The following is a 14191-nucleotide window of genomic DNA, read 5'->3' on the forward strand; positions in this document are numbered from 1 at the left end:
GATATAAACGGCCTCGGATAAGCTTTCTCAAATTGTCCCAATCAGTTCAGAATGGGGGACTAAATTTTCCTGACATAGAGTAGTATAATAGGGCTTGCCTTCTCCGCATAGCCATGGACTGGATCAGTGCCACAAATATCTTCACCGACTCGCTGCTAGACTCTCAACTATGCGCCCCATTGTCTCTTAGCTACATCCTACACGCCAGTAGCGCTACTCTGAAGATGCCTCACTTAGACAATACCCTCTTGTCCTCTACTATCTTGGCATGGAAAAAGTCTAGGAAATCATTGGATAAACATTGTCTTCATTCTCCGTTTCTCCCTTTTCTGGGGAACTTAGACTTTCACAACGGACATGCCTCCTTCCCTTTTAATAGCTGGCACGCGGCAGGAATCACACATATTCGCAATCTCCTCAACTCCTCACACGAACCACTCACCTTCACTGAAGCTGTAGACAAATATAAAATTAACCCCAGCCACAAATTTTATTATTTTCAAGCCTTTCATTATATACCTTCAGTCCTGGCACGACTTGATGGTAGGGATTTTCTCAATCCCCTTGACACGCTTCTACACTCCGGTACGTACTACATTTCAACTATCTACCCCCGAATTCGCACGGACATTATCCCGTCCTCCGATCTTTTACAACTTGAAAAATGGTCATCCCAAATCCCTTCTTTGTCCCCGGAGGCAGTGTTGGACTGCTTTAATATGTCTTTGAGGCTTATTCCGGCGAGTGTCTATCAGGAAATGTCGTATAAAATCTTGCATAGGGCTTACATTTCTCCAAAACGAAGTCACTTGATGGGCCTCTCGGAGTCTGCAGCAAGCGTCAAATGCTCCTCACCATTAGCTGACATCATGCACTGCTTTTGGCACTGCCCTCACATACAAACGTTTTGGGTCGGGTTGCAGGCATACAGCTCCTCTACACTAGGTATTGATTTTCAATGCACGCCTCTTGGGCTCTTTTTGGATACCTCCTTGATCAGCCAACCATTCCCTCTACCGACAAAAAATTAGTGACTCTCTTATCAGCTGTGGGGAGGAAAGCTATTCTCCAACAGTGGATACACGCTACTCCCCCTTCCCTACCCATGGCTACCTCCAGACTACTCTTTCTCTTTACCATGGATTGGTTAGAGACCTCTCTTGACAAAGAGACTCTTATCCCTGCACTGTTCCATTGCTGGGGAAAATATATACAAACACTGCCTACATCCACCAAACTTGCCATTCAACAAAGGTTCCACTGCACCACATGGTACTGTCATCAACTTCTAGACCATAGATCCCTGATTTCTCTTTCATGACTCAATACTACTGATGGCCTCTCTCTGCCCTCTGCGCCAACTCTCTCTCTCCCTTTCTTACCCTCCCCCCGTCTCACTTCATTCCTCTTCCAATCTCTCTTTGATCTCGAGTACCCGTATCTTTTTCCTTTTTCCCTGCCCTGATGTTCTCTCCATGGATGGGTTGATGGCCCCCTGGCCTTGGTGGACAATGTTTTTGTTATATTTACTTTTGCTGTATGTTTTTGATTTATGTTATGCGTCCTCCATGTTGAAGGACGCCTTGATATACCTACAGTATTAGTATTGTTTTAGACCTGTTACGATCTTGTAGAAGTGTATTTCTACTTCTACTTCTCTTCATATCACTTTATCGTACTATGTCCTGGTCAACCTTTTAGTACATATGTTATATGTTTGAAAATGGAAAATGTGAGGTGTGTTTAGGATTATACAGTTGCCGTTCTGTATCTCTCCATTTATATGCTCTCAGTCATGTATGTTAGGCCCTGTACCTATTATTTGTACTGCTCATACTGGTTTGTACCTATACCTCAATAAAATATATTTGGGAAAAAAAAAGAATAAATTATATAATAATATATAAACATATAAACATGTGCAAGAGAGGACTTCCTATCCTTGATCACGGGAGCCACACTTCTTCTGCAGTTCTGGTATCCGTGAAGTGCTATTGCACATGTGCTGGTTCCAAAGGGGGGTTTCCGGTTCCAGCTAGGCTTGGTACACATATATGCTATACGCTGTCTGGGACTTCTATCATGTCTTTAGTGGCAGTGGCCACCTTGGTGAAGTCCACAGCTGGGCACAGCTTTTCTAAAGGTGCTTGTTTTGCCAAGGGCCATCTTAGGGCAGCCTTCAATAGTAAAAACGGGCTTTCAGCAATATGTACAATACGGAAAACATAGTATTAGATAATAGCACTAAAATAACAAGTTTATATATACAGTATGTGGAATATATATGTGGGACAACATGAGTGAGAGATTTTATTATAGTTAAAAATAGGAAAAAAGAGAGGGGGATGCACACTAACAATACGAAATAAACGTACTGTATATAATAAGCGTGTGGATCTGTATTTGTGATTGACCTCTATGAACCACTTCATAGAATTCTACAGCACCTAGGATTACCAGGTATTCTCCCATCCAAGTACTGACCAGGCCCAACACTGCTTAGCTTCCAATATCAGATGGGATTGGGCATAACCAGTGTGGTATGGCTGTAGTTATTGTGGTGGGAAAAAGTAAAGTATAACATGACTACAATTAAATTACACTCTGAGGGCTTTAAAAAGGGAGCTATTTAGTAGTTTTCGTTGAACCCATTTGGATGCAATGTCTTCAATTTGCATATTCGATACATCTCTCTCCTGGAGAGTAAATTGGAGAGATCAACTCCTCATTTCCAGGGGTGCAACAGTTCAATTCCTTTAAAAGTCCGTTTTTCCGGATCTGAGTTGTGGTGAGACAGGAAATGCTTGGATACTACAGGTGTCTGTATTTTGTTCCCAATATTCTGCACATGTTCTAGGATCCTTCATTTGAGAGGTCTTTTAGTTTTGCCCACATTCTTCATCTCACAAAGCATTCCAGCTAGTAGATAACTGAGGGTGTGTTGCAGTTTATAAATTGTTTCATCTTATAAAAGGTCTTAGATCACGTAAACTACCCACCTTCGAGAACCCAGACTTTATTAAAGAATGGGACCATACACTGCATAATTGTTCTGTAAGCTACACGAAGCTTTAAATTGCAGACAAGAGGATTTTTTTTAACCAAATTTAGAGATGGAGATTAGGAACAAGGAGGCAGAAAAGGACACAGTCAGGAACCCGGCAGTCAGAATACCGACGCCAGAATCCCAGCAGCTGGGATGCCGAATAAAGAGGCAGAGCGATGCTGAAGAGGTAAGCTGTGGAGGGGAGGTTAGGTTTAGATTGCATTCTGTATATATTTCCCGGGGTGTTAGGGTAAGGCTGTGTGGAGGGGGGTTAGGGTTAGGCACCCCCTCAGAGGGTTAGAGTCAGGATAAGTGAGGGGGGGGAGGGTTAGGTTCAGGCAGCGGAGATGGAGTGTTAGGTTTAGGCACCTCTGGTCGTGGTTAGGGTTAGGCACTAAGGGGGAGGTTAGGGTTAGGCTGTGGGTAGGTAGGGTGAAGATGGCCATACACCTAAAGATTTACCTGTCCAATCTGGCTGGTTGGAATTAAAATCTGGTAATGGATGAGAGCAAATGACCATTTGCTTCTAAATTCTGTAAAACTGACAAAAAGGTAGTTCAGACAAATTGGTTAAATCAAATGGATTTAACCAATTTGTCTGATCCACCATTTTGTCTGGTTTCCAGTGATTGGGAGCAAATGGTAATTGTCATTTGCTCTAAACCATTACCAGATTTTCATTCCAACCGGCCAGATCGGACACATACTGTAAATCTTTAGGTGTATGGCCAGCTTAAGGGTTAAGGGGGGGAAGGGGGGGTAAAAGGGAGAACACCCCCTATTCCCCCTGTTGGCATTTTAATCAGCGGGATCCTGGCATCAGTGTTCCCTCATACTGATCCCAATATCTCACGGAATATATTTTTGAATTGATTTGTTTTTATTAAATAAATCTGATGTTCTATATTTACTGCACTTCTCAGTCATAATTTTACATGACGGTGACAGCAAAAGGTCGCTCTATTACCCTTTTCCCTGTTCTGATAATTGTTTTTCAGGGTGACTTGCCATCGCCTATATTACTTAGGGTGGAGCTGACACCCATTATATTCATTGGAAGTGTTACTATGACTGAGGTCTGTTTTATTGTGTTATAAAAGAATGTTGTACTGTTGCGCTGATTACATCCTTCATACAAGACTTTTTTTTTTTAACTCTTTATTTTTGAAGGTAGTAGATGTTAGCAAGACAGTTACAGACAATAGGTCTTCTGTAATAAGAAGTCCAACAATAGATAAAAATAATGAGTTACATAACCTACAGTATATGCATATAGCTTAACATATAGCACCAGGGCCGGTTCTGGAGCTCTGTGCGCCCCGGGCGGCAATAGGGGCGTGGCTTCGTACAGGTGGCGTGGTCATTTACACCCCCTGTACAGACTGAAATGATGTGCGGTGCGCGATGACTTCATCGCGCACCGCACAGCAAAGGTCCTCTCCACGAAGGGAAACTAGATGCGTAGCGTCTAGTTCCCTTCGTAGAGAGGACCTTTGCTGTGCGGTGCGCGATGACGTCATCGCGCACCGCACAGTAAAGGACCTCTCCACGAAGGGAAACTAGACGCGTACGCTTCTAGTTTCCCTTCACAGCGGCACCGGGGGGGGGGGCAGCGGCCAGCGGCAGCAGGGGGCCAGCGGGGGGCACACAGCAGCAGCAGATCTTGCCCTGGTGCGGCGCCCTCCGGATGGAGCACTGCGCCCTCCGGAAGGCGGCGCCCCGGGCAAAAGTCCTGCTTGTCCGTGGCAAGATCCGCTACTGTATAGCACATATGTTGACTCAGAATAGCTTATATCGTAACAGAACAAATGGTATTACAATTCAAAATAAAAGATACCAAACTACCAATTTTTTTTATTGCCTCAAAAAATTAGCAATCAGAAAACTTTTATATGAGTAATCGTAAAAATAAGAGGGGGGGGGGGGGGGGGTTGACCTGGCAACAATGTAATTGCAGTGTCACAAATAATCAGCCCATTCCAGGCAGAGTACGATTAAAGTGAGAAAACCATGGGGCCCAAACTTCGTGGAATTTAGTGATATTGGGGGCCATTCCGAGTTGATCGCTCGCTAGCAGTTTTTAGCAGCCGTGCAAATGCTATGCCGCCGCCCACTGGGAGTGGATTTTAGGTTAGCAGAAGTGAGAATGAATGTATCGCAGAGCGGCTACAAAGTTTTTTTGTGCAGTTTCATTCAGAGTAGCTCGAAACCTACTCCTAGCTTGCGATCACTTCAGACTGTTCAGTTCCTGTTTTGATGTCACAAACCCGCCCAGGGTTCGCCCAGCCACGCCTGCGTTTTTCCTGGCACGCCTGCGGCCACCAGTGTGACTGAAATGCTTCGCTAGACCCTGTGCGAAACGACATCGTTCGTTGTGCCCGTACGATGCGCGTGCGCATAGCGTCACATACGCATGCGCAGAACTGCTGGTTTTTAGCCTGATCGCTGCGCTGCGAACAAATGCAGCTAGCGATCAACTCGGAATGACCCCCATTGTCATGTAGAAGAGCTGTGATGTATTCCATGGAAGCAGTGTACCACACCTTATTTAGTAACTCCGTAATAGAGAGTGCGACATGCTTCTTCCAATCTAAGGCAATTAACAATTTGGCAGCATTAAAAACGTGTCCACATAGCTTATTAAAAAGTTTGGAAACCTCTGGAATCGGTAAGCATAGCAGAGCATATGAGGGATCCTTAGGGGGTAACGAGATAGTGAGATCACCCAACAAGGTCATAACAGTATTCCAATATTTAGTAATAGAAAAGCATTCCCACCATATATGAAAACAAGTACCTTTTGTCCACATTGACGCCAACAGAGGTCTGAAGTCAGCGGATATATAGAGTGCAGTCTTTCAGGTACCATGTGCCCCTAGCTTCCCAGCACACTGCAACAGTGGGTGACATGCTAATCATATGTGTGGGTGCATCATTACTGTATTATTAGGTGACTGGATGACAGTGGTTCAGCAGGTAAATGACAGTTTTGGTGGCAAATTTAAAGCTGACCTCCGCTCCAAACGTCAGGCAGAGCGTCACCAGCAACAGGTTCTTGCCCAGGCTATCCGGACGTGCAGTGTCTGCTGGCAGGTCCCTGTCCCCCCGCTTCCCCTGGCGTTCCTCCGCAGAAAAAGCCTGATCTCAAGCAGTGACACCAGCAGCAGGACCAGGCTCTCACTGAGCTGCTCCCCTGTGAGCAAGAAGGACGTGCACTCTGTTCCCCCATTGCTGTCCTGGGATCCACACCTCCATACAGTCAAACTTACTGTATCTTTGTAAACACTGTAGCACTTTGTAGATAAGTACAGAATCTTAGGCAACACATAGGGGTATATTCAATTAGCGTTGGATCCATTCCGACATGCATTTGTCAGAATGAATCCGACAACCCCTCTTCAATCTCATCTCAATTCGACTAGTTCAAGACGAATTGAGATGTGGGACCCAGAGGAGGAGAGGAGAAGGGGGGAGCCGCGGGGAGACCAGCGGGGACAGCCGCCGGCAGAGGGAGGAGATCAGCGCTACAGTAGCGCTGCAGGAGGATGTCACACAGCCGCCCAACCTCACGGCAGTGTCCACCCGGCTCCAGCAAGCGTGACCTCACTTGCTGGAGCCGGGTGGACGCTGCCGTGAGCGGCGCGGCTGTGTGACATCCTGCTGCAGCGCTACTGTAGCGCTGATCTCCGCTATATGCCTACAGATGTCCCCCGTCTCCCTGCGGCTCTCCCCCCTCTCCTCCTCTGGGTCCCACATCTCAGTCCGACATTTTTTTATGTCGGACTGAGATGGTCGAAAAGGGGGCCAAAACCAGTCGGTATTGGCCCCGTTTTCGACACAAGCACGTGGATCGGCAGCTATTCCGTCAATCCACGTGCTCAACTTGTCGAAAATATTTAATAGGTTGGAACCCCTTCCGACCTAAAAAAAGTCAAAAACTGACGTCTTTTCGACAGACGGCAGCTTTCGACGTCAATTGACTATACCCCATAGTCTCTTGTAATTAATCTCACATAGCTGAAAATAAGCCACATATATGAATAAACATCAGTACATTAATTGACACCACCTTTCTAATACCCCTTTCACATCGCAAATGCCGGATCCCACACAGTAATTGGAAATGGTCCTTACCGGGTGGGATCCAGCATTTGACCCTACGTGTTGCCATCCCGACCAGACATATTGACAGGTCGGGTTGCTATCCAGGGGCGGGGACTGCAGCGTCATCTGGGGCGGCGTTGGAGATGTAGTAAACGGGTACTGGGTCGCATTCACACTGCCAATGACCCGGTATTCAACCCGGAATAACACTGCTTTATTCCCGGGTTGAATTAATGGGAATCCGCCATGGGCCCTTTCACACGGCACAGAGACCCGTGTTGACCCAGCAATATGCCTGGTTGATACTGCGTTATTTGCACGGTGTGAAAGGGGTGTTATAAAACAATCACAATATATGCACTTACTTGCAGACCAGAATGTCTGGGTAGTTTGGAATCTCTCTAAGGTTGTTGGTTGGTGCTTGAGTCGCCAGACACAGGGGGGACACAGAATGCCATACACACATGGGTAGGTGGGCAAAGAGTGATACACACACACAAAGGCAGCGGGCACTGGGTGTCAAACACCGGGGGGGGGGGGGGGCACTGGGTGTCACACATGCAGAGGTGCAGGGGGTGCAAAATAAGATTTTACTTACCGATAAATCTATTTCTCGTAGTCCGTAGTGGATGCTGGGGACTCCGTCAGGACCATGGGGAATAGCGGCTCCGCAGGAGACAGGGCACAAAAGTAAAAGCTTTAGGATCAGGTGGTGTGCACTGGCTCCTCCCCCTATGACCCTCCTCCAAGCCTCAGTTAGGATACTGTGCCCGGACGAGCGTACACAATAAGGAAGGATTTTGAATCCCGGGTAAGACTCATACCAGCCACACCAATCACACTGTACAACCTGTGATCTGAACCCAGTTAACAGCATGATAACAGCGGAGCCTCTGAAAAGATGGCTCACAACAATAATAACCCGATTTTTGTAACAATAACTATGTACAAGTATTGCAGACAATCCGCACTTGGGATGGGCGCCCAGCATCCACTACGGACTACGAGAAATAGATTTATCGGTAAGTAAAATCTTATTTTCTCTGACGTCCTAGTGGATGCTGGGGACTCCGTCAGGACCATGGGGATTATACCAAAGCTCCCAAACGGGCGGGAGAGTGCGGATGACTCTGCAGCACCGAATGAGAGAACTCCAGGTCCTCTTTAGCCAGGGTATCAAATTTGTAGAATTTTACAAACGTGTTCTCCCTCGACCACGTAGCTGCTCGGCAGAGTTGTAATGCCGAGACCCCTCGGGCAGCCGCCCAGGATGAGCCCACCTTCCTTGTGGAATGGGCCTTAACAGATTTAGGCTGTGGCAGGCCTGCCACAGAATGTGCAAGTTGAAATGTGCTACAAATCCAACGAGCAATCGTCTGCTTAGAAGCAAGAGCACCCAGTTTGTTGGGTGCATACAGGATAACAGCGAGTCAGTTTTCCTGACTCCAGCCGTCCTGGAAACCTATATTTTCAGGGCCCTGACAACATCTAGCAACTTGGAGTCCTCCAAGTCCCTAGTAGCCGCAGGTACCACAATAAGCTGGTTCAGGTGAAACGCTGACACCACCTTAGGAAGAAACTGGGGACGAGTCCGCAGCTCTGCCCTGTCCGAATGGACAACCAGATATGGCTTTTGTGAGACAAAGCCGCCAATTCTGACACTCGCCTGGCCGAGGCCAGGGCCAACAGCATGGTCACTTTTCATGTGAGATATTTCAAATCCACAGATTTGAGCGGTTTAAAATGTGATTTGAGGAATCCCAGAACTACGTTGAGATCCCACAGTGCCACTGGAGGCACAAAAAGGGGGTTGTATATGCAATACTCCCTTGACAAACTTCTGGACTTCAGGAACTGAAGCCAATTCTTTCTGGAACAAAATTGAGAGGGCCGAAATTTGAACCTTAATGGACCCCAATTTGAGGCCCATAGACACTCCTGTTTGCAGGAAATGCAGGAATCGACCAAGTTGAAATTTCTTCGTGGGGCCTTCCTGGCCTCACACCACGCAACATATTTTCGCCACATGTGGTGATAATGTTTTGCGGTCACCTCCTTCCTGGCTTTGACCAGGGTAGGAATGACCTCTTCCGGAATGCCTTTTTCCCTTAGGATCTGGCGTTCCACCGCCATGCCGTCAAACGCAGCCGCGGTAAGTCTTGGAACAGACCTGGTACTTGCTGAAGCAAGTCCCTTCTTAGCGGCAGAGGCCATGAGTCCTCTGTGAGCATTTCTTGAAGTTCCGGGTGCCACGTCCTTCTTGGCCAATCCGGAGCCACGAGTATAGTTCTTACTCCTCTACGTCTTATAATTCTCAGTACCTTGGTTATGAGAAGCAGATGAGGGAACACATACACCGACTGGTACACCCACGGTGTTACCAGAACGTCCCCAGATATTGCTTGAGGGTCTCTTGACCTGGCGCAATACCTGTCCAGTTTTTTGTTCAGGCGGGACGCCATCATGTCCACCTTTGGTCTTTCCCAACGGTTCACAATCATGTGGAATACTTCCCGATGAAGTCCCCACTCTCCCGGGTGGAGGTCGTGCCTGCTGAGGAAGTCTGCTTCCCAGTTGTCCACTCCCGGAATGAACACTGCTGACAGTGCTATCACATGATTTTTCGCCCAGCGAAGAATCCTTGCAGTTTCTGCCATTGCCCTCCTGCTTCTTGTGCCGCCCTGTCTGTTTACGTGGGCGACTGCCGTGATGTTGACCCACTGGATCAATACCGGCTGACCTTGAAGCAGAGGTCTTGCTAAGCTTAGAACATTGTAAATTGCCCTTAGCTCCAGTATATTTATGTGGAGAGAAGTCTCCAGACTTGATCACACTCCCTGGAAATTTTTTCCCTGTGTGACTGCTCCCCAGCCTCTCAGGCTGGCATCCGTGGTCACCAGGACCCAGTCCTGAATGCCGAATCTGCGGCCCTTTAGTAGATGAGCACTCTGCAGCCACCGCAGAAGAAACACCCTTGTCCTTGGAGACAGGGTTATCCGCTGATGCATCTGAAGATGCGATCCGGACCATTTTTCCAGCAGATCCCACTGAAAAGTTCTTGCGTGAAATCTACCGAATGGAATCGCTTCGTAAGAAGCCACCATTTTTCCCAGGACCCTTGTGCAATGATGCACTGACACTTTTCCTGGTTTTAGGAGGTTCCTGACTAGCTCGGATAACTCCCTGGCTTTCTTCTCCGGGAGAAACACCTTTTTCTGGACTGTGTCCAGAATCATCCCTAGGAACAGCAGACGTGTCGTCGGAAACAGCTGCGGTTTTGGAATATTTAGAATCCACCCGTGCTGTCGTAGAACTACTTGAGATAGTGCTACTCCGACCTCCAACTGTTCTCTGGACCTTGCCCCTATCAGGAGATCGTCCATTTTCTTTGAAGAAGAATCATCATTTCGGCCATTACCTTGGTAAGGACCCGGGGTGCCGTGGACAATCCAACCGGCAGCATCTGAAACTGATAGTGACAGTTCTGTACCACGAACCTGAGGTACCCTTGGTGAGAAGGGCAAATTGGGACATGGAGGTAAGCATCCCTGATGTCCCGGGACACCATATAGTCCCCTTCTTCCTGGTTCGCTATCACTGCTCTGAGTGACTCCATCTTGATTTGAACCTTTGTATGTAAGTGTTCAACTATTTCAGATTTAGAATAGGTCTCACCGAGCCGTCTGGCTTCAGTACCACAATATATTGTGGAATAATACCCCTTTCCTTGTTGTATGAGGGGTACTTTGATTATCACCTGCTGGGAATACAGCTTGTGAATTGTTTCCACTACTGCCTCCCTGTCGAAGGGAGACGTTGGTAAAGCAGACTTCAGGAACCTGCGAGGGGGAGACGTCTCGAATTTCCAATCTGTACCCCTGGGATACTACTTGTAGGATCCAGGGGTCCACTTGCGAGTGAGCCCACTGCGTGCTGAAACTCTTGAGACGACCCCCCCCACCGCACCCGAGTCCGCTTGTACGGCCCCAGCGTCATGCTGAGGACTTGGCAGAAGCGGTGGAGGGCTTCTGTTTCTGGGAATGGGCTGCCTGCTGCAGTCTTCTTCCCTTTCCTCTATCCCATGGCAGATATGACTGGCCTTTTGCCCGCTTGCCCTTATGGGGACGAAAGGACTGAGGCTGAAAAGACGTTGTCTTTTTCTCCTTTATACGGCAATACTTCCATGTGCCGTTTGGAATCTGCATCACCTGACCACTGTCGTGTCCATAAACAACTTCTGGCAGATATGGACATCGCACTTACTCTTGATGCCAGAGTGCAAATATCCCTCTGTGCATCTCGCATATATAGAAATGCATCCTTTAAATGCTCTATAGTCAATAAAATACTGTCCCTGTCAAGGGTATCAATATTTTCAGTCAGGGAATCCGACCAAGCCACCCCAGCGCTGCACATCCAGGCTGAGGCGATCGCTGGTCGCAATATAACACCAGTATGTGTGTATATACTTTTTAGGATATTTTCCAGCCTCCTATCAGCTGGCTCCTTGAGGGCGGCCCTATCTGGAGACGGTACCGCCACTTGTTTTGATAAGCGTGTGAGCGCCTTATCCACCCTAAGGGGTGTTTCCCAACGCGCCCTAACTTCTGGCGGGAAAGGGTATACCGCCAATAATTTTCTATCGGGGTAAACCCACGCATCATCACACACTTCATTTAATTTATCTGATTCAGGAAAAACTACAGGTAGTTTTTTCACACTCCACATAATACCCTTTTTTGTGGTACTTGTAGTATCAGAAATATGTAACACCTCCTTCATTGCCCTTAACAAGTAACGTGTGGCCCTAAAGGAAAATACGTTTGTTTCTTCACCGTCGACACTGGAGTCAGTGTCCGTGTCTGTGTCGACCGACTGAGGTAAAAGGACGTTTTAACGCCCCTGACGGTGTTTGAGACGCCTGGACAGGTACTAATTGGTTTGCCGGCCGTCTCATGTCGTCAACCGACCTTGCAGCGTGTTGACATTATCACGTAATTCCTTAAATAAGCCATCCATTCCGGTGTCGACTCCCTAGAGAGTGACATCACCATTACAGGCAATTGCTCCGCCTCCTCACCAACATCGTCCTCATACATGTCGACACACACGTACCGACACACAGCACACACACAGGGAATGCTCTGATAGAGGACAGGACCCCACTAGCCCTTTGGGGAGACAGAGGGAGAGTTTGCCAGCACACACCAAAAACGCTATAATTATACAGGGACAACCTTTATATAAGTGTTTTTCCCTTATAGCATTTTAATATATATAGTCATATCGCCAAATAAGTGCCCCCCCTCTCTGTTTTAACCCTGTTTCTGTAGTGCAGTGCAGGGGAGAGCCTGGGAGCCTTCCCACCAGCATTTCTGTGAGGGAAAATGGCGCTGTGTGCTGAGGAGAATAGGCCCCGTCCCCTTTTCGGCGGGCTTCTTCTCCCGTTTTTCTGAGACCTGGCAGGGGTTAAATACATCCATATAGCCCCCAGGGGCTATATGTGATGTATTTTTAGCCAGAATAAGGTACTATCATTGCTGCCCAGGGCGCCCCCCCCCAGCGCCCTGCACCCTCAGTGACCGCTGCTATGAAGTGTGCTGACAACAATGGCGCACAGCTGCAGTGCTGTGCGCTACCTTATGAAGACTGAAAAGTCTTCTGCCGCCGGTTTCTGGACCTCTTCACTTTTCGGCATCTGCAAGGGGGTCGGCGGCGCGGCTCCGGGACGAACCCCAGGGTGAGACCTGTGTTCCGACTCCCTCTGGAGCTAATGGTGTCCAGTAGCCTAAGAATCCAATCCATCCTGCACGCAGGTGAGTTCACTTCTCTCCCCTAAGTCCCTCGATGCAGTGAGCCTGTTGCCAGCAGGACTCACTGAAAATAAAAAACCTAACAAAACTTTTACTCTAAGCAGCTCTTTAGGAGAGCCACCTAGATTGCACCCTTCTCGGCCGGGCACAAAAATCTAACTGAGGCTTGGAGGAGGGTCATAGGGGGAGGAGCCAGTGCACACCACCTGATCCTAAAGCTTTTACTTTTGTGCCCTGTCTCCTGCGGAGCCGCTATTCCCCATGGTCCTGACGGAGTCCCCAGCATCCACTAGGACGTCAGAGAAAATGCATTAAACATAGGGGAGATGGGGCGCATGGTGTCACAAACACAGGGCCAGGGGACGCACAGTGTACCACATACAGGGAGCAAAAAATGTCATACCCATAGGGGTAGGGGGGCACAGGGTGACACACAAAGTCAGAGGGTATAGGGGGCCAGACAATAGGGTGAGGTGGTTAGAGGGTGTCACATACACAAGGTGGAGGGTAGAGGGGGCCACACAGTGGGGTGGGGGGCGGTAGGGCACAAGACATGACACACACAAACACACACACACACACACACACACACACCCACATACCAGGGTGAGGGGGGTAGAGGATGATACACACATATAAGGCCACACAGAGGGGTTTGCGGGGCAGGGGGGCACAAGGTCTCACACACACACACACACACACACACACACACACACACACACACACACACGGGGCCACACACCAGGTTGAGGGGGGGTAGAGAGTGGTACACACACACACACACACACACACACACACACACACACACACACACACACACGGCATGGTAAAAGGGCCACACACAGGAGGGGGGGCATGAGGTCACAGGACTAATCTCTCCCATTCCGCTCATACTCTGCCAGCTACTCACCGGCTCTGTCACTTCCAGCACTATCAACCTCCCCACCTTGTGTCCCAAAGACAGGATGCCACTCATCATCTCCAGCAGTGCCTCCAGCAGGTCAGCATGAGCGGTGGGGGAGGGCGTGCTCTGCACCACGATAACAGGGAGAGAGGGTGGGACTACGCCGGGTGCAGAAGGAGGTGCACGGCACTGCACGCTGGTTCAAAGGGTACTCATGGGTGAGGGTAGCCCTGCAGAGTCAGCGGGCGCCACTAGCTCCATCTTTTGGGACCCGTCGGCTCTATTAAATTGAGGTGGCACAGACTGCTGATCTCCTTTTAAAAA

At 48.4% G+C, this 14191-nt stretch overlaps 1 protein-coding gene and 1 pseudogene across 1 annotated transcript in view; one reads left to right on the top strand and one right to left on the bottom strand.

The window, feature by feature from the left end:
• The window catches only part of LOC134934173 (extracellular calcium-sensing receptor-like), a 36600-nt gene that overhangs the window by 3323 nt on the left and 19086 nt on the right, over positions 1-14191 (top strand). The gene's annotated exons all lie outside the window — the stretch shown is intronic.
• Positions 2436-2554, bottom strand: LOC134936857 (5S ribosomal RNA; annotated as a pseudogene).

Source organism: Pseudophryne corroboree, chromosome 6, assembly GCF_028390025.1.
Source record: "Pseudophryne corroboree isolate aPseCor3 chromosome 6, aPseCor3.hap2, whole genome shotgun sequence".
Classification (NCBI taxonomy): domain Eukaryota; kingdom Metazoa; phylum Chordata; class Amphibia; order Anura; family Myobatrachidae; genus Pseudophryne; species Pseudophryne corroboree.